Source organism: Lissotriton helveticus, chromosome 4_1 (assembly GCF_964261635.1).
Source record: "Lissotriton helveticus chromosome 4_1, aLisHel1.1, whole genome shotgun sequence".
Lineage (NCBI taxonomy): Eukaryota > Metazoa > Chordata > Amphibia > Caudata > Salamandridae > Lissotriton > Lissotriton helveticus.
Window position 1 is genome coordinate 1139120664 of NC_136063.1, and position 25260 is coordinate 1139145923.

The window sequence follows — 25260 nt, forward strand, 5'->3', positions numbered from 1 at the left end:
GGGTTTTCTACATTTCCATCTAACTTATCCTGATGAACTTAACCTTGAACTAAACTAAATAAACCAATCCTGTTTTATACACCTTGCTCAAGGACCATCTATTTACAACAGTATTTCAATCCAGATTGGTCACTCTGGAAGGAGGCTACAGGCTCTGACCAAGAGGCCTGTCGGGCTGAACTAGCAAGGGGGTTCAAGACTTGCGATACTCTGGGACAGGGGGGCACCTTTGGTCCTCTTCTCCAAGGCCCAGGGACGACTTGTTCAGGGGTGTCCTTAAGTGTTGGGTTTTTCCTTATGGGTGCAATCGCTGTTGATTGGGCCTGCGTGCAGAGGCTGCAGGCGACGTCGGGGAGTCCATGAGGGGTGAAACCACGATGGACTCTAGCTCTGGAGGACCTTTTTGACACCAGTGGCCAACTTCAACTTGTGCTGGAGGCAACTGGTGCAGTGGTGGCTTCGGGTGTCTGGTTTTGGCGGTTCCAGAGGCCTCAGAGTCTTCTCTTTTTGGGTATCTTCAAAACAGGGCTGCTGTTCGCCTGAGGTCTTGCGTTTTTTGCAAAGCCAGACAGTCCTCCCAGGTTTCTGGAGTCAACAGCTGCAGTACAAATTGACTTTGGCGCAGTTTTCGATGAGGGACACAAACAGGCTGGCAGGGTTGGTACCAGGTCAGGCGCGTCTTCTCTCTTCTTCTATTTTTGAGCGTCTTTGTTGTCCTCTCTCTTCTTAGGTCTCCAGAATCTGCTTTTCTAGTTCCAGGGGCTCCCCTAAATACTGAATGTAGGTGTGTTAGTGGAGTGTAGGGTACTAGCCAATGGGTCACTGACCTTAGGGCTCACTACGCCCCCTATATGACCCCCTTCCTGTGGTAGGTGGGCATAACCCTGTCCCAGAATTCCTAAGTATGCCATCACAAAGATGGCTACATCTGAAAAGTCATGTCCACCTCACACTAGCCCACTTTAGGGTGGTCCCAGCCTTAATGTGGAACACCTAACTGACTTGATAATTTTCCTGCTTGTTCAGGTGCCAAGGGGGTTGTGGACCGGGTGGGGTGGCTTCCTCTTCTGTGAGGGGAACCAGATTCGCATCCTAAAAGCTACAGCTTCTTTGACACTCGCCGGCCCAAGGAGGCTAATCACCAGGTCAACCTGTGGGAGGGGGTGTTACCACGTCTTCCTTGACAGGCTTGTGTTCTGGGTCTCCTGAGAGCATCAGAATAGCGTCTCTAGTGTCAAGCTGGGAGAAACCAGTCAGCAAGGACACAAGAGGCTGGTAGGTTTTCAGGGAGCAGCTCCAAGGTGCCCGCTGGGTGCATGTATTGGTACTTCCAATACTGACATCAGTATGAGTTTACCAATACAAGATGTTTGGTACCAAACATCCCTATTTTCAGTGAAGCCATCATCTAGCTGGGGAATTCTGCTCTAGGGGTGACTTACAAGTATCACATGCAGTGGTAGGAGACATGGCACAGAGGGGTGTGTGTCATGTTATCACTTTTGTCCTCACCAAGACACACAGCCTTCAAAGGCAGCCTTGCATGTGCTTGGTGGGGGGGGGGGGGTGTCCCGTAGGGTAGCAACATTTGTGTTGCTGCCCTTAGGGACCCTCTTTAGTACCTCAGGCCCTAGGTAACATGGGTACCATTCACTAGGGACTTACAGAGGTTGCTAAAGGTTTTGCCAGTTGGGTAAACATTTGTACATTTTTTGTGAAAAAACACCGGCACTGGAAATCTGGTTATCAGGGACCCAGTACACTTCAGTATAAGTTGGATCAAAAACCAGGCGACAATTTTGTGTGTGTGTGTAGAGGGGTTTCGGCAGCAACAAAAACCAGTTTCCTACACAAGCCCTTCCTCCCCAGCTCACATGCCTGGCGACTCAGCCACTCCTTGGAGAGTCTCCCTAGTCTGTCAGGCGAGGAAGAGTAAGGAAACGGGCTGGATTGTTGCAGTGCCTACTCTGCCTTACACCCTCCAGTCTAGGTCATTCCCTCTGGCAAGTTGACCTACCTCAACCATGTTAGGACCCAGTTTAAGATGCCCTTTGTCTACTTCTTTAGTGTCCTAGCCCAATCTTTTTGTTTTGGGATTAGAGGTATCCACCTCTACAAAACCCTATCCTAGCCAGGGCAACCCTCCGCTTACCCGTAGATGTTACACACCATTTGAGTAACCCTACCATGATCAATAGGGTCAGGGGGCCTAGCTTCCTATTTGTCATGGGGTCAGACCACCATGCCAAGCACAGTGCAGTCATAAAGACTAACACCCAGCAGAGGCCACTGACAGCTGTCAGTGCCCGGAACCACACCTTAAGCTCTTCACTGACAGGAGAAGGTGCTAACATACAGGCTTCTTTGTGTTCAGATTTCCTGTCTGCTATTTTAGAGTGGGGGGGGGGGGTACTACATCTTGTAGCAAACACCCTCCTTCCACTTTTTTCTGTTAGCTGAGGAACCAGCGTCTCATGTTTAACAGTTGCCTGACTAGTCAGAACTTCTTGAGGGTAATGCAGGGATTCAATTTGCCACTGTATTCAAGCTAGCCTGGCTGATGAGGGCTGTTAGCCCGAAACCAGTCCCAGGATGCTTGTTTCCGGTCCAGGGAAGACATGGCTTGGCAGTTCGGGCTGGACTGTTCCCATGAGGCACAGGGTCAACACTGATTTGCATATAGCTGTGTCTGAACTGGGGTTGGGAAGTGAGCTAAAGTACGATGATGGATTCAACCCATTTAATGCAAAATGTACTCAGTGGGCATCTTAGAGATGCCCCCTAAAAAATAACCTAATACTAGTGTGCAGTCTGAGTGGCTGCTCGCCAGCTGCCACCAACAGACATGTTTCTGGACCCTTGGGTCGAGAGCCTGCTGGTTGCGGGAGGCTGAAACCATGCACATCCTGGGACGAGGTGCCAAGCATCCTCCCCCAGGATGAGCAGGGTCCCGTTAACAGGGCCCAAGAATGGGAACCTTCAAAGGCTCGCCCCCTTAGTGAGCTTCCCCAGGCCTTTGCTGCTTCCAGCAATTGGCCTCCACCGGTTGTGACCCCCATTTTAGGTGGAGAATCAGCAGGAAAACCAAGTGAGGAAGGGAGGTGGGCCCACCTTTACCAACCTCACCCCTAAGGTGGGGGAGGTGAGGTGAAGCACAACTCTAAGTCCCCGCCAGCCTGCAGATGGGGGGGACCAAGCCAACCAGAGTGAGGCATATGCCCCACTACCACTGGAGGGTGGCATAATAGGGGGTGTACCCACCCCAAGGAAGGGACCCATTGGTACCAACCTTTGCTTCCCTTTAACACCCTAAATCTAGTATTTAGGGGCAACCCTGAACCTTGCTTTCTCAGATTAGGACCTACCTCGAAGAAGAGAAGGACTGAAGTACTGTGCTGAAACTAAGAGGAGGTTGGCCACTGACTTGGCCACAGCCATGCCGGCCTGTCCCCACCTTAAACCTGCTCCAGCAAACTCCCGATGCGTCCTGCAGCCAACAATCTCAAGAACCTAGAGGACCTGCCCTGCCTTCCTATAGGAAGACTTTGTTTCCCATGAGCACCGGATTTACTCACCCACAGACGCTGGCTCCGGCCAAATCTGTGAGTCTGCACCACTCTGTACCTGACGTCTACGGCCCGAGTGGCCCAATACCACGAGGTCTCACCTGTAATCCAGAACTGAGATCTAGTGATCTCTGACCTGCCTCGAATCTCCAAGCGAAACCTGCAGCCTCTTTCTGGAGGATCCACCTGACCGTGACCGGAGCTGGTAAGGAAAACCCGATGCCCAAATCACCTCTGCACATGAAGTCCCACGGCCTTGGGTGGCCCAAACGACGGTGTCCCAACATGCCCAGGCATCGCAACTTACCTCTCCAACCGGTGGTCACCCCCAGAAGATCTTTGTCCCGAGCCTTCATTCTTTGTTGCAACCGGAGACTCTTCCCAATGCAAACAGGGCACACAATGCCAAACCAGCACACTGCACTCAGCCGCCCTTGCCCCGATGCGGTGTACTTTGGTTGCTAACTCGGATCCCCCTTTGCCCCGAGCCTAACACCAGGAGCTTGGCTCCCACAACCTTGTGGGCTGCTCGTGAGCTGCCACCAACCGGAGGCCCCCTATCCCGCACTGGATAACATCGGGTCTCAGCACTCTGCACCCAGCCGCCCTAGTGCCGATGAAGGTGTTTCAGGAGTGCATCCTTGACCCCGGGGGAACCCTGGTTCTAACCCCAGAATACTAACTCCCACACACTTGTTCTTACCTATGAACCGATAACTCAATTTCTTTCCATAGGATTGCATTGACTGCTTTTCTTGAAAATTGTTTTGTGTGGAGTTGGTTTGTATGGAACATTGACAAAACTGCAAATGTACTAAAAGTGATTACTTACCTTTTGTCTAATACCTAAGTGTGATATCTAGGCATAGCACTCTGATTAGCTAAAGTGATATGAAAATGGAAATAAAGTCATCAAGAGTACCATTTTTCAATTTCCCCTTTGCTGCCCTGCTTTTGTACTCTCGTGTAGACATTCTGCCGTTTGCTTACCAATAGCTGGTGACAAATAGAGTGTGTCCACAGCAAAGTGCCAGGGTGCCAAGGGGAATGGGCCGGACCGGACTCTACCGTACTCGAACGGCCTCAAACGGCCCGCTCTTAGCCTGGTCTTCGCCCCGAGCTGCGTCCCGCGCTGCGGGAGAATGAGATCTTAATATAGAGTGCGTAATGGGCGGAGGGCAGACCAACAGGGAGAGCGGACCGGAAGCTGACACTCGGTCTCGCAGGGACTCCTGGGTGATGGAGTCCCTGCACGCTCGCAGCCCTGCTAGAGCCCCTCGGCCCGGTTTCCGCACTCCTCGGCGCCCCACAGGATCCGGTGACCAGCCCTCACTCAAGCCGACGATGCGGCACCCGCGGAGCGCCGAGGAGTGCGGAAACCGGGCCGAGGGGCTCTATCAGGGCTGCGAGCGTGCAGGGACTCCATCACCCAGGAGTCCCTGCGAGACCGAGTGTCAGCTTCCGGTCCGCTCTCCCTGTTGGTCTCCCCTCCGCCCACCAGGAGGCCCTGAAAACTCGTGTGTGCCCTGTCTCTGAGGGACGCCTTCATACGCCATTAGTGGGAGCAGTACCTGGAGGCTTTTGGCGATTTTCCTGCTGTTGCACAGACCCACCCACGGATATGAAAATGAATCCAATAAGTAACGTACAAAGTAACCTGAAAAGGTCTTGAGTTCAGTCTTTGAGTGTGTGACATCATTTGCTGCCTGAATGTTTACCATCATTTGCTGCCTCATTGTGTACAACAAATGCTTAACAATACCCCCTGATAAAGCCTTACTGCTCGCCCACACTAGAGTAAGGTGCTATCTACTTTTACCTCTGTCTACCTTTGGGGTTCCACTGGACTCTGTGCACACTATACCTCACTTTGGTATTGTATGTACAGAGCCAGCTTCCTACACGGCGCAAAACGAACCAAATCATTTTCATTAATAAAGAACCATAAATGATGCCGACTAGGGATCTAGTGGCGTTATTCCTATGACCTGCCGAGTAGCTTCCGGGAAACCAAAGTCTTTGGGTTCCAGGGGCAGTATGGTTGAAAAGATGAAACTTAAAAGGAATTGACGGAAGGGCACCACCAGGAGTGAAGCCTGCTGCTTAATTTGACTCTACACTGACAACCTCATTATACCTGGACATGGAAAGGATTGACAGATTAATAGCTCTTTCTCGATTCTGCGGGTGGTGGTGCATGACCTTTCTTAGTTGGTGTATTGATTTGTCTGGTAAATTCCCATAACAAACGAGGCTCATCCATGCTAACTAGTCACTCGACCCCCCAGCATTTGACGTCAAACTTATTAGCGGGACAAGTGGTGTTCCACCACACGAGATCAAAGAATAACAGGTCTGTGATGCCCTTGGATGTCCAGGGCTGCACGCTTGCTACACTGAATGAATCCACATATGCCTACCCTTCGCAATCCTCTGAACCCCGTTTGTGATCGGGATTTGGGATTGCAATTATTTTCCATTAACAAGGAATTACCAGTAAGCGTGGGTCATAAGCTTGCGTTGATTAAGTCCCTGCCCTTTGTGCACGCCGCCAGTCTCTATTAACGATTGGATGGTGTAGTGAGGTCCTCGGATCCGCCCAAACCTGGGGTAGGCAACGGCCCTAGCGGAGTGCCGATAAGAGGATCAAACTTGACTAGCTAGAGGAAGTCGTAACAAGGGCGGCAGATAGACAGACCGTGCCACCGCCTTCCTCCAGCCTCTTGTACACCCGCAGATGGGACGAACGCTGCAAAAAGTTGCCTGTGACTCCTATTGGTGGATCACTTGGCTTGCTCATCAATGAAGAATGTAGCTATCTGCAAGAATTTGTGTGTATTGCAGGACACATTGATCTTTGACATTGTGAATGCACCTTGTGACCCCGGGTTCCTCCCGGCTTGGGTACTGGTGCCCGGGTCGTCTTAGGCCATCTGGTCACACGGCTGTCCCTGGGTCATCTGGTTGCGGGCTGGACAACCAGGTGGGCTGGCCGACCAGATTGCCGGCAGGATGGCCTGTGGGGCTAACTCTGACTTTTGTCTCCCCTAATAGTTGAGGAAAATGGGCTTCCTGAGCAGGCCTATTGGAAAGTGGGTGTGAGGTGGGCTTGGCTCCAGGAAGGCAGCCCCCTGAGCCCACTGTATGATGACGACCGTCACTACCCAGGTAAGGGTGGCTGCAGACTGGGGACTCTCTTGCTCCTCCTCTCGGTTTGGGTTAAAGAGCAGAGACCAGCTCTGCATGAAGGCCCAGTCCCCAGGGCGACGAGCTGGAACACTAACCCAGGAGAGTGCCAAGAAGCCCCCAGCAGATGCCGGGCCTGGTCTCGAATGGCAGGGACTGACGATGATGTCCTGTGCCATACAGGACGTGCAGGCGCATCCCCCTTTGTATCGCTTTGTTCGCCCTAAGTTGGCAGGGTATGCTCAGACGTGACTCCCTTGCTCGCTTTGCCACTGGATTCAAGATAGCCTGGCTGATGAAGATTATGAATCCGAAACCGGTCCCAGGATGCTTGTTTCCGGTCCAGGGAAGACATGGCTCGGCAGTTGGGGCTGGACTGTTCCCATGAGGCACAGGGTCAGACTGATTTGCATATGGCCATGTCTGAACTCGGGTAGCGGAGTGAGATAAAGAATGGTGATGGATTAAACCCAGATCAGTCGACTGGGGTGAGTGTTTGATTTGCTCAAACGCTCCGTCCATCATCCCCTTTTGTATCACATCTCTGGGAGGGGCTGAGCTGCAGGCGCTGGCTCTCCGTGCCGTAAGCACTCAGCGTGGTGAAATGGGCTCTGTTGTCACGTTCAGGGCAGACTCTGCTTGATCGGGCATAGTTGGCCCAATTTGGCAGCTTTGACCTGCTTGGTTGGAAACACCTGACTATGGCCCGGGTCAGGGCTTACGAGCCACAGAGCAGAAACGACAGGGCTCTACAGGGGCAGGTAGCCAGCAGGCCCAGGTCTGCGTGCCCACCAGGGCCCTGGGCTCCCTTCCCCAGCCTGCGGTGTAGTAAAGGGGATGCTGCTCCTGCATGGCCGGGTTAAGAGGATATGAATGGGCACGCTGGTCCATAGGGTGGGCGCCCAGGTCCAGGGCTCCCTCCTTTAGCATGCCGCATCACAAGTGCCCGAGGTGGGGTCCAGCAGGTCCACAGAGCTTCTCCTGCTTGGCTGGGTTCAGAAGCACGGACCGGGCCCAGGGCAAGGGCTCCTGCAGCCCGCTGTATGTCCACGCTCTGAGGACATGCTCCAGTGGGCCCGAGGAGGCCTCCTTGTGTGGCCAGGTTCAGAAGCTCTGGCTGGGCCCTGGGGGCTGGCGCTCCTGGCCTGGGCTCCATCCTCCAGAGGCCTCGAAAAATCATTAAAAAGTTACTAGAACTACAGGTCGAGTAACTTGAATAAACTCTATCTCTTGTGCCCATTTTGGAAATAAATAAGTTTCCTTGATAACCTTTTTTCATATTGTATATTTTACCAAATAAATTGCTGATGCAACTCAGTTATTGGCAGTGGGTTCCTCGACTTCTTGGAGAACCTACAAGCTCTATATGTCCTCGCAACCAGAAGGATCCAGCGGATGTAACAGTATATTGCTTCCGAAAGTCTGCCATAGTTTGAAGAAGTTACAGATGAAATAGCTTTTTTTTCAAATCAATTTCAATATTTATTTTTCTTTAAACTGTTACTTTTTATAGGAGAACCTTTAAGGATATACATATATGACCCCTTGCTGAATTCAGAATGTTGTCTACTTTTCAGAAATGCATAGCTTTCCGGTATCCACCATGGGTTTCACACCCACTTCTACCGCTAACTTGAAGGGGGTTGAAAGCACCAAAATTAGGAAAAATTAGCTAGGTCCCAGTAAAATGCCAAAACTGTGTCTAAAAAAGTGTTTTTCTGATTCAAGTCTGCCTGTTCCTGAAAGCTGGGAAGATGGTGATTTTAGCCTGGCAACCCCTTCGTCGATGCTATTTGAAGGAAAAATATGCTATCTTCTGTAGCACTTTTTCCCAATAACCTCAATATTTATCTGTATTTTGGCTAATGTATTGGTCTCTCCAGGGTAATCCACAAACCCTGGGTAGCTTTAGAATCAACAGGATGTTGGGGAAAAAGGACACAAATTTGACATGAATAGCTTATGTGGGCAAAACGTTATGGTTGCCTAAGCGCGAACTATCCCAGATAGTCAAAAAAGGCTTAGCACAGAGGTTATTTTGTGAACACCCAGCAGTGAAGGGGTTAAGTGACTTGTGCTTTGAGAGCAGTCCTGTGCTGTAAACATTAACTGCCTGGACACTGGAGTGCAACCTTATTTACACCATTTATTTTGTAGTTAAATATATAAAGTGTCTGTTTACTGTTGCATTCTAAAGGCCGCTTCAATATAATCAGTTGGAGGTAGTAAAACTGTCTTTGATTAAAAAAAATTATCCCCTATTTAAGTCCTGATTGCTGCAATCAACAAATGAAAGTTCTCTGTCTCAGTTTTGCAATGTCTGGCCCAAGGTGTGCGTTTTTCAGTAGCATTTGATCTGTTTGAGCAGAAGGTTGTTTTCGTTGACTCTATATCTGCAAGTTGGGCATCATTTGTTGGAATGTGTTGCAAGTCCTTCAAATCCATATATATGTTAACACTGTGGACTTAATGACTGCCCATTGTTCTGCTGTCTGGTCCTTTTGCCTTTGTAGTCTATTGCTGGACCACCTTCGTTTGCTTGCTCTCCTTCTAGCTTCTGCCCTTGTAAAATCCTTTTTATACTACTGGTACTTCAGTCGCAATTGCATTCAGTGATCAGAGTGGCACATTACTGGCTATACTCCCATCTACAGACTGTTTGTCCCTCCCTCAACCCTTCGAGTAGGAACATATGCGACTACTGGTTCAAGGGACAGGTGAAGGTATTATCTTTCCACCTCAGAACTAATTTCGTTTTTATCTAAGAAGTTTCTTTTTAATTATCAAGCTCTGCAGCAATGTACCTTATTCAGAGGAAGCATCTTGGGCATTTCTCTGGCTTATTAGGTCGAGCCTGGGCAGCGCATGCTCTGCTTTGCGGCATGCTGTATTGGAGTATGGAATAGAAGCTCTGCCCACTCTGTCCATATTTGCCATTGGCTTGTGTCATTGCCTTTTGTAAATGCTGGCGTCTGACTCGTTAATAGGATTGTTAATCCCTTTTTACTACCGCCTTGTCTTCATTTGTAACCTCCCATGAGGACTGGCCCTTTTAGTTTGGTTGTTACACGGTACGTCTTTTTAGTCTGTAAGCACTATTTTCTTTAATGAGTTTCTACTACTGCAGGCATGACATGCTTTGCTGCAACATTCAGCGCTGTGCTTTTACTTTCCAAGCGGCCTGGGACAATGGCGGCCTCTTCTTTGAATAAGTCTTGCATTTATAAGAGCTTGAGCTAAATGCCAATGACTTTCATTGATGTGTTAACTAGCAAAACAGATAAATAAAGGGCTGTCATCTACAATGCCAATAACTTAAACTCTCCCAAATGCGAGACATATTGCATTGCAAAAGCTTGTTTTTGTAAATTATTTAGTCGATGTTATGTTGCTGTTAACAAACCCATGTTATTGTCTTGGTTCAGCACGTAAGTTGTCAACTGAGCAAGGACACTCCCCCATAGTGTGACTGTCTCCACTTGAACACGCAGTATAATCTTTGGCAAATCACTTCTGGCTTTCTTCCTTGTTTGCCCAACTCATGAGTTTATACAATGCTGTTGCAGGTTGGTCAATTACACTTTACATCTAGATATATTTGCCAGTTTAGCGTCTGAGTCAAAATGTTATGTAACACATTTTTTCACATTTCATTTTGGCTTACACCAGCAAAAGGGGGTTTTGCACTTGCAAAAGGATTTACGGACACAAAGATTTTCGTGTGAGCCAATGTACAGCAGTTCTGGGAGGAGAATTCCATTTTATTTTGTACACACCCAAAAACTTACACATTCATGAGTATTTAAAAAAAAGAGTTTTCCTCAGTGGGGAAAATACTGTTCCCATGAAAAGGTAAAGTTAGCAAGTTCATTTGCACTTACTCAGTAGATTTAACTAGGGGCATATATTCACATGTATGTTTGCTCATGAGAAGATAGAATGCACAAAGGTTTGCTCGTATTACATTTGGAAATGCGACAATCACAGCTTTCTATTAAACTTTTAAATTCCTGAGAGTCAAAAGATCTGCGGGTGCCTCTTCGCTGCCCCCACAGCTGCGGAATGGAGATACCCGGACAATTGTGTAGCTCCTCTCCCTGCTACAAAATTAGGAGAGTGATGGTGGTGGTTAGGCTAGGTGAAATTTGGAGACGCTGCTCATGTGTGCCCCTATCTCTTGAGTCGCATATTGGTGTGAGGGCTTTGGCACCCTCAGCTTATGGTTCTTTATCGACCTTTCCCCTCTGAAGAAATCAAGAAACCTTCCTAGGGGCTCCACTGATACTTGGTCCTTTTAAACCAACAAAGAAGAAATTGGCACAGAAGCTGAAATATAAAAGTAACATCTTTATTAACCTCAAATGAGTCAGACTACGTCGCACAGAAGCCTTAGCAACTGAATGAGGCAGTCTGAGGAGTGCAGAAAACAGAGGCCTTATATATGCTTAGGGTTACATAGTCATCATAAGACCAAGGGGCAGTCCTGGCACATGTACGCATGCAAAAATGACTAAGATGGGCATACAAGATCTGCTTGCTCAACAAAGTGGGAGGAGAGTTACTTCTCCATACAGCAGCAAAAATAGCCTGACAGTTATACTAGAGAAGCAGGTGCATTCTACTAGCTAGACCCTTCTGGGCATGTGCGAAGGTGGAAGATGCTAAATATAGTTCGTTTCTAGGCAGATTACAAGAGCAGTCAACACTGAGGGGGGACAGAGCACATGGTGAGCACGTGGCAGCACATGGCAAACAAAATGGCTGCCAGAAATACAAAATGGCTTTCAGCTCATGCTAACAAATCCGTCCAATATTTAACAGATGCTCCTTTTAGCATGAGCTAAAGACATTCCTATGATCCAGTAGGAACATAGAAAATATTTGCACATTAATTTTCATAAATTTATCAATATCCTAATTCATTGCTAGGTGGGCATTTTCCATTCTAAACATTTCATTAAGCGGGTATAAGCAGGAATACAAAGGGAACGGAGCATTAGGTCATAATTAACATACAGATTGCAGGAGAGAGTAATGACCACTATTACAAACAGAATTATCATTTTTCTAGTCCTAAGCAAAAGCAAATCCTAACATCATCTAGTAAACATTTTCATGGCTCCTATGCATTTCAGTGACTATTCATTTTAATTTCAGAATAGCCAACAGCACATATCTAATAAAAGCATTTTCCAATTGACTGTTACATTTTCCTTTTATGAGGGCTAGAACATCAATCATATCTGGGACCAGGATGACCACACAGGGCCATAAGAATTAGAACGAAGACCTGCAAAGGGCTGCTCCTCCTCAAAAATGGGACGACTAAAGGGGTACATTATTGACAAAAAGAAGAAGTCCTTGGGGAAATTGAAGCTGTTGTACAACCAACCAGAGGGGAGTCTTCTCCCTGTGTCCATTTGAGCCTCACAGGCAGGCTCTTGTTGTTTCCACGGTGGAGCTGCACAACTCGCAACTCAAGAATCACAGCCCAGTTTCAAGGAAAAAGTCTCTTCTTTCAGGATAGGGCAGTCACCCACCAGGCAAATGCTCTTAGCGATCCTGTGTCTCAGGCACTGCACCAGTTTTCTTCACTTCAATCTAACAGGCACCAGAGACACAGCACTTGTACCCTAATCTCAAGTCCTTCCCTAACTCCTGTGTTGCTCTGCTGGTGCACTGCTCATTCGTTGGGGCCACACATTGCATCCAGTGTACCCAGGTATCTCTTGACCAACAAACAAAGGAGCAAACTTGTATTCACTTTAGGACCAATGATTCAGAGGCCTGATGCTAGGATCCCTGAAGCAACCCTTGTTTCAAAAGGGGTCACCTCAAGCAAAGCCTCCTCGCCATTCTGGTCGGTCCGTGACTCTCAGCTGGGCATTAAATATTTCTCCTTTCTGATTTGTGACCCTGTCTTTCGCCCAAGACAGTGGCAGGGGTACACAATTGATCACAGGGCTTCCGCCATCACGGAGGTGCTAGTTGCCAGCAATGCCTGTGCTGTTACCTTCACTTTGGCTTCAAGCTGGACTGGTGCTGACGCTGACTCCCCAGGCTGAATCTGATGTACGGGCCCCTCTGGCAATGGTTGTAAGGCAGCAAATATCTATTAGTGGACAGAACAAAAGGTCTTTATACAAGGCACAGAAACAGTCTATCAACAGAGAGGATAGTGTCAAAATATTTCCTAGTCTTGGGACGGCCCATATATTAGCAAGGCACCCAAGAACCACTTTAATCTATCTATGAGAGAGTAAAAAAAAGCCAACAGCCTGGACCTATTGGCTAGTATAAAAGGAACATCACCCAATCCCAAGCAGCCAAGGAAGTCTGTATTAATTTACTAAACACCGAGGAAAAGAGAAAAACAACACAGACATACCCTAAATCCTTACATTGGTTTATTCCTGTGTACTAATCTGAAAAACCCTAAAAAAAAAAAAAAGGAAATGTTCTACACTTTTGCTCATAGATTGTAAACTACTTATACAGGACTGCAGACACTTCTAAAATGATTCTTCTTATTTATTTATTCATTTTAGTGTCTTATAGAGCACAAACTTGACCCGTGAGGGTATCAGAGTGCTTTACAGGGTATACAAGGTCTACAAACCAACATGAAATGCAGAGAAATACTTAACACATCTTACCCATACTCCTACATGTAAATGATTATAATCATAGTCTGCTTCAGTGCTCAGAACTGAGATAGGTGTGACAGATTTGTGGGCTATACCTACATTGTACGCTTTAGGACCATGCTCTCATGTTATAGGAGCAGCAGCAAAATCTAAAACTGCTAATTTAACAGGGTTTCTTATCTATAATACAACATTGTCTTCAAAACATTTTTTTGCCAAGGATCACATGGGCATCTTACCTACGTTCTACTTTTCATGATCCAAACTATGCAACATCAGCTCTAATAAGGACTGTCAGTTTATTTACACAGACTAGCTAATAAAAAACTAGCAATGCCCTTGCAAAACTATGTAGCATGAAATAACATACACTAATGGTGTTATCACCTAAGACTTTTAGAACAAAAACTACCCACATCTAGCTCCCTTAAAGGTCAAATAAGAGAACAACAATCTAGACTACTGAGCCTGTCATAATTTCATCAAACAGGATGGGCAGTAACATAACATGAATGTATTCATTTCATTAATGCTAACAATGTTTAAAACAGTATCACTGAATAGCCAATTCAATATCTTATTGCTATTTCACAGACAGTTTAGACAGGCTAAAAAAAATTTGAGAAAAGGAGAGAGCAACATACACATTACCTAGCCTTAATTTGTAGAGGAGCTAGCCTCCTACCCCCATTTTGACAGTAGGAAACCTGAAACAGGTTTTACTTCTGTCAACACTATCAACCCCTATTTGTAGCTACTGGCCATAAACAAAGTTATAGGAGGTACATAGCACTTTTGAGAGGGCTAAAAAAAAAACACATGAATACCCAAACCTCTGTTTGTCAGTTTAGAGTTAAGAAAATACCTTCTGCTCATTTTTGATACATATTTTCAATTATAAGCAGTGTGCAATATACTTGTGTTACAATATAGAAGTCAGCTTTTTGTATTATACATAAATGTATGCATTTACTGAAGCCTAAGGCACTTTAAAAGCTGCTCTAAATAGAAAACATGCTGTTTAAATACCCAATTTCGACTTTGATATTTGGGGCACTTAAAAATGAATATCCTATAATATTTTTGTATAAAAGTCATCCTCAAAATGTTCTCTAGATAGCCCAGGAGTGAGAAATCAAAAATAATCATATATACCGTTATAAAAATGAGTTTTTTTACACCTGTGCAGAGTGAAATTCCATATGCAAATATCCTCATTATGCGGTACAACACAACTTAAATGTAATTTTAATGCTAGGAGGTCACAGTATGAGTATTAAGCTTTATAAATATTAAACGAATTTAAAATCACTTATTTTTTTAATAATTTTTCATAATTAATTTAAAAAAAATGTAAATCAATCATTTTTGATAATTCCACATTCCCTATGTCTAATTTCCAGTCTATCATGATTTTCATCAGGGACTGGATGAACCACAACCATCTGAAGTTGAACCCTGATAAAACAGAATTGGTCCTTACAGGTGGTTCCTCCAGTCCCTGGAACTCTCTTTTTTGGCCTTCTTCCTTGGGATCCCCTCCTACACCTTCTTCCTCAGTTAAAACTCTGGGCATCAAACTCAATAATCATCTCAACCTCCATTCACAAATTAGTTCTGTGGTCTCTTCCTGCTTTTTTGTACTCCGAACTATTCGCTCTGTTTCTCGGTTCTTTTCTCCCTCTGCACTTAAGTTAATCATGTCCGCCCTGGTTGTTTCCCGGCTGGACTACGCTAATGCCCTCTACAACGGCATTCCGGCATATAGTCTGCGGAAGCTCCAGCTGGTCCAAAACCAGGCGGCCAGACTGGTATACGGCCTCCCCCGCTCTCACCACTCTACCCCCTACTGAAAGCACTACATTGGCTACCTGTTAAGGAGCGATCTCTCTTTAAGACTGGATGTATGGTCTTCCAGGCACGCCATGGGACTGCCCCTGCCTTTATCTCTTCCCTACTAAAAGAGTATATTCCTGCCCGTGAGCTGCGGTCATCTACCCAATCACTCCTCCAGGTTCCCAGGTACAGACGCAAGAAATGGGGCGGAGCCAATTTTTCTTTTTTGGCACCATCCTTCTGGAATTACCTCCCCGATCACTTGCGTTTGGCCACACATTATTCCTCTTTTCGTAAAGATCTTAAGACCCTTCTTTTTACTCAAGCCTTTCCAATGTAATTTGATTTTTTTTCCCTTTCACTCCATTAGTCTTCTGTTTTACTGCTATACTTGCCTCCACAGCACCAAGAAACCGCATGGTGAACGTTGCGCTTAATAAATATTTTAAATTCAAATTCGAAAAGCAAGCTGCATCCCTTGCCTATCATATTTAGACGCATTCATTCACAAGCCTAAGCACAGAAGCCTAACTTGAAACATGAAAAGTTTTTGCACCACTTTTTTAAAAAGGACAGTCATTATTTAACATCGGAATCAAGAATGTGTCTGTAAAAAGCCCTCAAGAAAGGAAATCCCTAAGTTAAATGTTTTCCTGGTATCTAAAATAATGAACCTGATGTTTGTACTTCTTTAAAACAGCAGTCTGAAATGCAGGATTTTACACCATGCTAGCACTGCAAAATCCTGGCTGAATCAACATCCCTGTCTCTCGGTGGCCTACAAAAACTACAGCTGCTTGCTTAGCAGCAGTAAAAACACAGCTGTAGTAAAACTTTTCTTAGTGTTGAAATGTAAACTTGGGAACAGTCTATTTAAAACTGAGGCATTTCAATGCATGTTCTATAATATGTGTTTAGTTCAGCAAACATTTACTCAGATGAAGTGTTTGCCTGTTAATATCTAATACAATGTATCTAAGGAAAATGCTTTATAATTGATTATTTATTGCAAAACACACAATTTCGTTTTTGAGGCCTATTTTATTTCTACTGAATGTGAATTTTATTTTTATCTCTTAAGCATTGGCAGTTTGTACATGTGCATAATTGCTTACTCTTATCAATTTAATAATAACATAGTTATTTAGCATATCATATGATTAATTTCTGGATTTTTATTTAATTTTTATTTAATATTAATTAAATGACATTTTGCATAACAGACTGATGACAGCAAAAAAAAAACACAAACACACACGTTGAGCTCATTCCAGACATATACAGAAGGGGTTATACACTCAGAACCACATAATACAGCGCGCTTAAGGCTAGGAATCCTTACACAAAGAGCGCAATCGCTATTTACTCACAGAAGTTGCAACGTAAAACCACGAACCACATAGACATTTAAACACACATTTAACCCACAGATCAACACTTAAGACAGAAACAAAGGACAGCCCACAGACTGTACTTAAATCAAACCATTTGTAAATACTAGTTGTAAGTCATATTTACATGAAGCGCTTCTCAATAGTGTTCCAAAAGACTGCAAAAACAGCCTAACAGACTGTTTTATTTCCAAGAAGCCAAAATAAACTCAAATCAAATCAAAAAGTCTTTATTTCGATTTTTTTCAATCATAAAAGACAGTTACAACCTTAGCCATTTTCAAGAAAGCTTTTACAATTTAAATTTTAAAATTGCCCTTCGTTGACAGCTAGTAAAATCCACAATTCATTACTTCAACCCTTGATTTACAATTATTATTGGCCTATCGCCAAACATTGAGCCCTTAGATTACAATCATTAAATACATTTTAATAAAAAAGAAGAAAAGAAACATAAGTATATAGTTCATTTCATTCATTAAGAGAAAAATATATTTTAAAATTCATCACTAAATACATTACTCACTAGGTACTTTTTACAATCTCATCTAACATAGGCCAAGATTACTGTAGGCTCATTTTACGGGCCCGAATTATCCACATCCAATGGAGAAATTTAGCCATAGCTATAACTACGGCTTGGGAGTTTTCAGTTCGTAAGATCCTGACAGCCTCACAACCCGTTTTGAGACCTAACTGTACACAAATAGGTTTTAACCAGGATCTCCTAGGCACCTTGTATTCTGGGCAGGCAAAGAGAACATGCCCAATGCCTTCCCGCTGATCGGGACAAAAGGGACAAGCCGATCCTTGTCCCCCACGCCATTTTGCAGTGAGAGCGTTTAGTGGTAGCGTCCCCACCCTAATCTGGTGATATTTCTTCCTGTCCCCTGGGATGGTAATCCAGTCCCAATAAGCCTCAAGGGCCGGAGAATGCTTGAGTTGTAGGAAGTCTGCCGTAAAAGATGGTTCAATTCAGCGACCAAATCTATTTGTCTCAAGCATGTTCCAGTACAGGTCTCGAAATATTTTTCTAGATGGAAAAAGATTCCCTTCCGGATCGTCCCACAATGGAGATAATCCCATGGCCTTATATATTGTTTTTACCTCCCTCATCCATAGTATTTTGTGAGCCTTATCTGAATCTCTCACATCGAGGAAGGCCCGTGCATACTGGGAGAGTTCGGGGGTAACCCATAATCTCCTCCAGTAGGCAACCGATCTATATCTGGCCATATCCTCGAGGCCATGTGACCCTAGATCATAGTGGAGAGGGATCAATGGAGTGGAAGCCGGTAAACCTGTGATGTTGCGCAGAAATTTATTTTGCGCACCCGTCAGCCTTTTTAAGTTACTGAGTCCCCACAGTTCCGCCCCATAAAGAACTGCTGCTCCAACTTTGGCGTCATAAATCTTTAAAACCGGGGTAATTGGCCTAGTGTGAGATAGATAAAATTCCTTTGTGAGTGCTCCTGTCAGTTGTGCGTGCTTCGTAACCAGCTGGTTGGTGTGCTGTTTCCAGTCTAGTTTGGATGATAAGGTTATGCCCAGATAATTAAAAACTTGGGTCTGCTCCAGTTGAACCCCACCCATAACCACCTTCCCTCTGGCATGTTTGCTTTTGTGTAAGACCATGAACTTTGTTTTAGATGTATTAATGACAAGACCATGGTCATTACAGAAAGCTTTAAAGACTCCAACGGCCTTTTGGAGGCCCTGCTGTGTCTTAGAGATTAATAGCGTGTCGTCAGCGAACATCAACAGGGGGATCAGCCTGCCATCCAACTTGGGGGCATCAGTTGGCTGCTTTTCAAAATAGCTGATCACCCTGTTGATGTATAATGAGAAGAGTGTAGGGGCAAGTACACACCCTTGGCGTACCCCCCTTGCGATGGGGAATTTGTCGGTTACGCTTCCCTGTTGGTTCCAGCGGACTCGAGCAAAATTATCTTCATGCAGTCTGATTAGGAGTGACAGGATATCCAATGGGATACCCTGTTCTTGTAAGGCTGGCCACAGCTTAGTACGAGGCACCAAATCGAACGCTGATTTAAGATCAACGAAAGCTGCAAAGAGCATACCCCCCCCCCAGTAACACTACACGCCAATATAGTAAAACAAATCTAAAAACTTGATCGATCGTACTGGTATGGCTACGGAACCCTGCCTGTAAGGGCGACAAAATATCATTTTCCTCTATCCAACCCTGGATACGCTGCAGTAGGAGCCTTGCCACCACCTTTTGTATACAAGCTATAAGGCTAATGGGCCTATAGTTTCCTGGGTCCGAGCACTCCCCCTTTTTAAAGATTGGGATGATCTCGGCACCCTTCCAGGACTCTGGTGTTGGTGAGCCCATCGCAATGCCATTAGCTAACAAGTGGATGTAAGAGGCCCACAGATCCTTATCATGCATAAAAAGGTCTGCTGGAACGGAGTCCAGGCCTGGTGCCCTTGCTTTTGGGATATTGTTCAAAGTTTTAGTGATATCAGCTTTGGTGAAGGAAAGGTGGTTTGCGCCCTCAATTGCTTTTAGGAGAGCCTCACGCTCTTCTCCCTCATCTTCCGCAGCGGTAAACTGGGACGCATAGTGAGAGACCCAAGCATTTGGTGGAACATAATTAGTAGGTTCACCCCTTTTAATCCCCTTCCCCATTTGACCATATCCCAAAAGGAGCACATAGACCTTTCTTTGCTAGCACTCGGGAGCTCCTTCCAATACTCATTGTCCCAGTCACTTTTTGCCTTAAGTTGCGTTTTTTTATACATGACTCGGGCAGTCTTGATCTTAGCTATATCTTTGGTTTTTACTGCATCTGATAGAGCCCTATATGCAACCCTACAGGATTTGCCATACCATTGGTCCTCCTTCCTCACTGGCCTACTCTGTGTTTTAGTCACCTTTTTGATGAAGAAAGATCTTAACTGATTAAAAAAAAACTGTCGTGGATCTGACTAACATTTGATATGATTGCCTGCACAGTGGAATTGTTCCTTAGTTCCACTATAGCCTGGACAGTCAAGTCCCTCATAGCAGCAACACCTTCCTCATTCATAACGCAGTTAGCCCATCTTATTTGTCTATAGTTGTTTGAGAGGGCTATCTCAACACAGTCACTCAAGCCTTCACTTTTAGATAACTCGAATAATCTAAATGACAAGATTAATGGGTCATGATCACTCTCTACCCGTTCCTCCATCCGCATATCATCAATACTAGACCAGTTCTCCTTGTTTGTAAGAATATAGTCTATGCGGCTATGAGAAATACCGTTGTTAAAGGTAGAGGCGCCCTGTTTATCAGAACCCATCCTTCCGTTAGTGGCACGTAGCCCGTGCTCCACAGATAGGACTTTGAGTTGTAGTGCTGCCTCTGACCATTTTTTAATGGGTGGTATTGTCAGCTGAGGGATCTTCCAGATGTGGTCCTCTTCCACTGTAAGGTCCATATCATTGCTGTCTAGGGGTTCAAAGCAACAATTAAAATCTCCTGCAACAATAATGTTGCCTTTTGTGCAATAGCGCTCAAGGAGAGTGTCTAGCTGATCAACTGCTTCGGTGGGTTTACCACCAGGGAGCCCCCTGGAATAGATATTAAAGACAAAGAGGTCCTTGTAATCAACACTTTTAAATTTGAGTAGCAGAATATCTGGGCTGTTTGTGGCCAACTGAGTGACAGAATATCTACTATCCTGCTTGACCCATGTCAACAGACCCCCCTTCGATCTCCCCCGTAAGCTAGGTATGGCTGAAGTGTAAAAATGTAAATATCCTTCCTTAAATTCCGGGGTTACCTGCCATGTTTCCTGAAGGAGGATTATATCCTTATTATCCAAAAAGGCTAGCCAGTCCAGGGATGTTACCTTGTTTCTCAGCCCTGCCACGTTCCATGATACCAAAGTGGATTGGGCGAGAGGATTAATACTATTGGATATAATGCGAGGGTCGACGCTGACCCTGCCCTCTTTGGGTAGTGTACCCCCGCATAGACTAATATCTAGTACCTCAAAATTTGAATCAATATTATTTTTTGCTGTATCGTCAGCGATGAAATCAAATAATTGATTTAGGCCATTTGTCCCTTCCAAATCCACTAAGATATTACATTCACCCCTTATGTTGGTCTGGGGCATGGAGATGTCACTTGTAAGGGCAGTGCTCGAAGCTACAATATCACCCATTCCACAATCCTTAGTTAATGTAATAAGGGCCGTATTGCAATCCCTCTTAAGTCAGTCGCAATCATTTACGCCTGACAGGATCCCAAATCGATTTCCTAGGCTAATCCCCCATTCGTTGGCTGGAGCACCCACACTCCCACCCCATCTGTTCGTCGCGATGTCCCACCTTGGCCCTGGAGTCTTAGGATAAGTCACATTCTGCTGCTCCCCATAAAAAAAATGTAGGGTGAGTGGAACAACAGTGCCACTCCTGCGTTGAGGGGGGAGTATATTTGACAGAACATTAGGGAGCACATCCGAATTGGAAAAGTTCACCACTACACAGTCTCCTTTGAACTTTTTCGGTCTGTTCCCTATCCAGGCTACCCTTCTAGCCGTCTTAATCTCCCCTGCTACCTGCTGTTTCCCTCCTGGAGCCATGGGCATATTACCTGACAACCAGTGTAGCGCCTTGCTAGAGAGAGATGTTGGGGATTCTAACTGCCCAGCTACCAAGGGTGGAACATTTACCAGCACCAGCACCAGAGGTGAAGCTTCTACTATAAATTGGGGAGAATCTATCTCCTGACATGGTACAGGTGGTGCGGTTGTTATTAGCAAAGCATCCTCTCTCGCTACTGGGTGGTTGTCTGTATTTACTGATACCTGACCTGGGGGGATAGTTGCTGTCATACTCCTCCCTACCTCTGCCACACTCACACCGTTCTCCCCAGTTATGCCTACTAGGTTTGAGACTAGGGTTACTATGTTACCAACCTCCCCCTCAACCCTGTTCTGAATCCCACCCAGTTTTTTCACCTCAGCAGTGAGCTTATCAATTTTGGCCACCATTGGTTTAATAATAGCTTTAATTTTACACTCAACCATATCAGCTATCCTAAGGAATAGCTCATCATCCACAATGTGCTTAATATGCTTTGCACTGTCCTCCCCAACATCCATACTCTTATCCTTAGCTTTCCGTGGTGGTGAAGCCCTTTTCCTCCTCAACCCTGACCGTAACCCGCCACGCTTGGGCTGGGTCTTTCTACAAGTTCTGACTGCCCTAGTTGTGTGCTCTGGGGATGAAAGATTCCCTTCTATAACATGGACATGTGTTTCAGGGTCAGAGTCATCATCTCTTTCCGGGTCAGTTACGAGGTCGACTTCTGGGTCAGCCAGTAGGGGTGCACTTCGATCATGCTTGCCACTGTCATGAGGATCAGTCTCTAGAGCGTCACTACTAGTAGTAGCCTGCAGTGATGTGTCTACCAATAAGGATGATGATGGAGATGGGCTCGGGGGGGGAGAACTGGAGAGTGACTCAATCCTAATGACTGTCGCCTCTCACTATTTATTTTCGTTACCATCTGAACCATATAGTTATCCATCGTATTGGACGCGGTAGGAACTATTTTTTTCGGCATGCTAAACAATTAGAAGTTGGCGCTCAAAATGTGTTGGGTGTTTGTAACACAGGATATACAGTACTCAAACTGGGAGATACGACAATAGTCCTCTGTAACATTTAGTAAAGTAAGGCAATATAGTCTTACTACAGGTAACAGCCACGGTCTTAGCAGGAACAGAGTGTTCGGCCCAGTCCAGTCGCGGCCAGTCTCGGACTGTCTAAGACTGTCCGCCCTTTGTCCGGGCTTCGTCCCGGCCTTCGTCCCGCTCACGCGCGATTGGGCCACTTATTATACAGGGGGCAAGTTGAAGGGGAGGAGACACGGGAAGAGGCGGCAGGTGTGCGGGCTGTTGAAACGCACAGCCTGATGGGCCTCGCAGTCCCGGTCTTCCAACGGTGTCCAAGGGTCCAAATCGGCAGTCTCCTCCTGCACGAGAACACAGGGCAACAGAATCAGCAAAGTTCCAAACCGACTACGAGCGGCTCCCGCGGAGCGGGGGCCGCGAGTCGTGTTTAAAGGGGCCGGTGAGCAGAGACAGCAGAGGGGAGGAGACACGGGAAGAGGCGGCAGGTGTGTGGGCTGTTGAAACGCACAGCCTGATGGGCCTCGCAGTCCCGGTCTTCCAACGGTGTCCAAGGGTCCAAATCGGCAGTCTCCTCCTGCACGAGAACACAGGGCAACAGAATCAGCAAAGTTCCAAACCGACTATGAGCTTTGGCTGGCAGAACACCAAAAAATCGCTCTGCATATCTCCATTCATAAAATTGCGCAGAAAAAGGATCCTTGTCTGTATTCTGTCCATATTTGAATTCCATAGGGATACAGAATCACCAAGGAAGAAATATATTTTTATACCTAAACCTGTCTAGCTATTCCCTCAAGGGAGCCGACTAATTTAATTCACAACTCACTATGGTACCTCCAAAAAGCAACACATTCTTCGATGTGTGCTTGAAACAGGCATGCCAAAAATATTGCAAAATATGCAAATATTATAATTAAAGTAGTGCTTAAGGTACTCTTCGTACGTTGCGCCGTTCAAACAAAGTCAAACAGAGAAAAATCTCCTCATTACCTGCCTACATAAATTGCAATTTACATATTACATGCATACTAATCAAAAGTTAGCCAACGTAAATCTAAGCCACAGTAAGTGTTACTAAACTACCTTACCAATCAAAGGCATCAAAACCAACAGCAAGTGCCGCAGAACGACTCTTACCAAACAAATGGTTGCCCAAATTCTAACTGCCAAGTTCTGAATGACCCAACGGTCTTTTTAGAATACTCACGCCAAAAAGGTTCTCAGTCAGGGGTGACATCATGTGGAGGATCAAAATCAGGAAGATCAGAAATATACTGGGCTGCAGAGACAGAGAATCCCCAGAATCTCCGTGCACAGAGTACCTCCTTAGTAGAATCCTGTCCTGTCCTCCTCAGTAGATTTCTGTCTCCTGACAAGATCACTCCCTCAGATAGCCACTTCTCTGATGAGCCCCACGGGCGCCATTTGAAGAAATCAGGAAACCTTCCTAGGGGCCCCACTGATACTTGGTCCTTTTAAACCAACAAAGAAGAAATTGGCACAGAAGCTGAAATATAAAAGTTACATCTTTATTAACCTCAAATGAGTCTGACTACGTCACACAGAAGCCTTAGCAACTGAATGAGGCAGTCTGAGGAGTGCAGAAAACAGAGGCCTTATATATGCTTAGGGTTACATAGTCATCATAAGCCAAGGGGCAGTCCTGGCCCATGTAAGCATGCAAAAATGACTAAGATGGGCATACAAGATCTGCTTGCTCAACAAAGTGGGAGGAGAGTTACTTCTCCATACAGCAGCAAAAATAGCCTGACAGTTATACTAGAGAATCAGGTGCATTCTACTAGCTAGGCCCTTCTGGGCATGTGCGAAGGTGGAAGATGCTAAATATAGTTCGTTTCTAGTCAGATTACAAGAGCAGTCAACACTGAGGGAGGACAGAGCACATGGTGAGCACGTGGCAGCACATGGCAAACAAAATGGCTGCCAGAAATACAAAATGGCTTTCAGCTCATGCTAACAAATCCGTCCAATATTTAACACCTCCACGTTGCCTTTGAACTCAAATACGTTCATCGCCTGCCACCCTCCCCCAGACTCTCCCCTTTATCCTCCGACAACCGCTCTCTCATTTCCAGGTGCAGACATGCTATTTTCATGGATTGTACTCAAGAACACAGTAGCAGGGAGAAACTCCTGAAGGATACCAGGCAAATGCATGTTCGGAATTAATTCTCATAGTTGACATGTTGGTGCCAGATTCTGGGCCTTCACACATGGTATCATTAATTTCTTTGCTGGCAGTAGTTAGGCAAGTTAAATTGTCTTCATAGACACTCGCTGCAGGGTGAGATAGAGAAAGCCGGCTGGATCAACCCAGAGCATCCTTGAAGCAGAAGAATAAGCTGGGGATTAAACATAGCTGAGGTCAGTTGGCAATCACAAGGCAAGCAAGTTGACAACTTTAGCATCAGACACCCAGAAACATCAGTTATATGTGTTCCACCTACATGTTTGCAAGTTGGGAAACTTTGGTGAAGTTTCAGTACACAAACAGAGGCAAGCATTCAGCTGAGTTACAAATGTCAAACCACCTGTTTCCTTCACACATCTTTTGTGAGCATACAGATGAAGCAATGTGGCATAAATGTACATCTTAACGTCATACAGGCCAAAATCAGGACTCTAATGCACCCTTATTTCAGTTAATTAGAGCATTTGTTGCAATGTCATTGAATAATCACATCCAACACAGGTACGTAGTAGTACTTTCAGGTCTCAAATATACCCGCGCTCACTGCTCTGCTCGATTCCCAAGTTTCCGACTGAGACCAACGGAGGCACTCCCTGCTGCAATTACAGTGCATTTACTTTAATATTACGTTGGCATCCCACCTTCGGGTTTCCAGGTATACTCTCCATGTGCATAGGCCCCGGCTCTGAGCTATTCTCCATAATCAATATTCTTGCAGACTCCTGGTATGGTGTTTCATGTAAGCTTGAGTCTCAATTCAGGCTC

General features: G+C 45.6%; 1 protein-coding gene and 1 pseudogene across 1 annotated transcript in view; both read left to right on the forward strand.

The window, feature by feature from the left end:
* ZNF830 (zinc finger protein 830) overlaps positions 1-25260 on the forward strand; it is a 256345-nt gene that overhangs the window by 226297 nt on the left and 4788 nt on the right. The window lies entirely within an intron of this gene.
* On the forward strand, positions 6334-6482 carry LOC144829826 (5.8S ribosomal RNA; annotated as a pseudogene).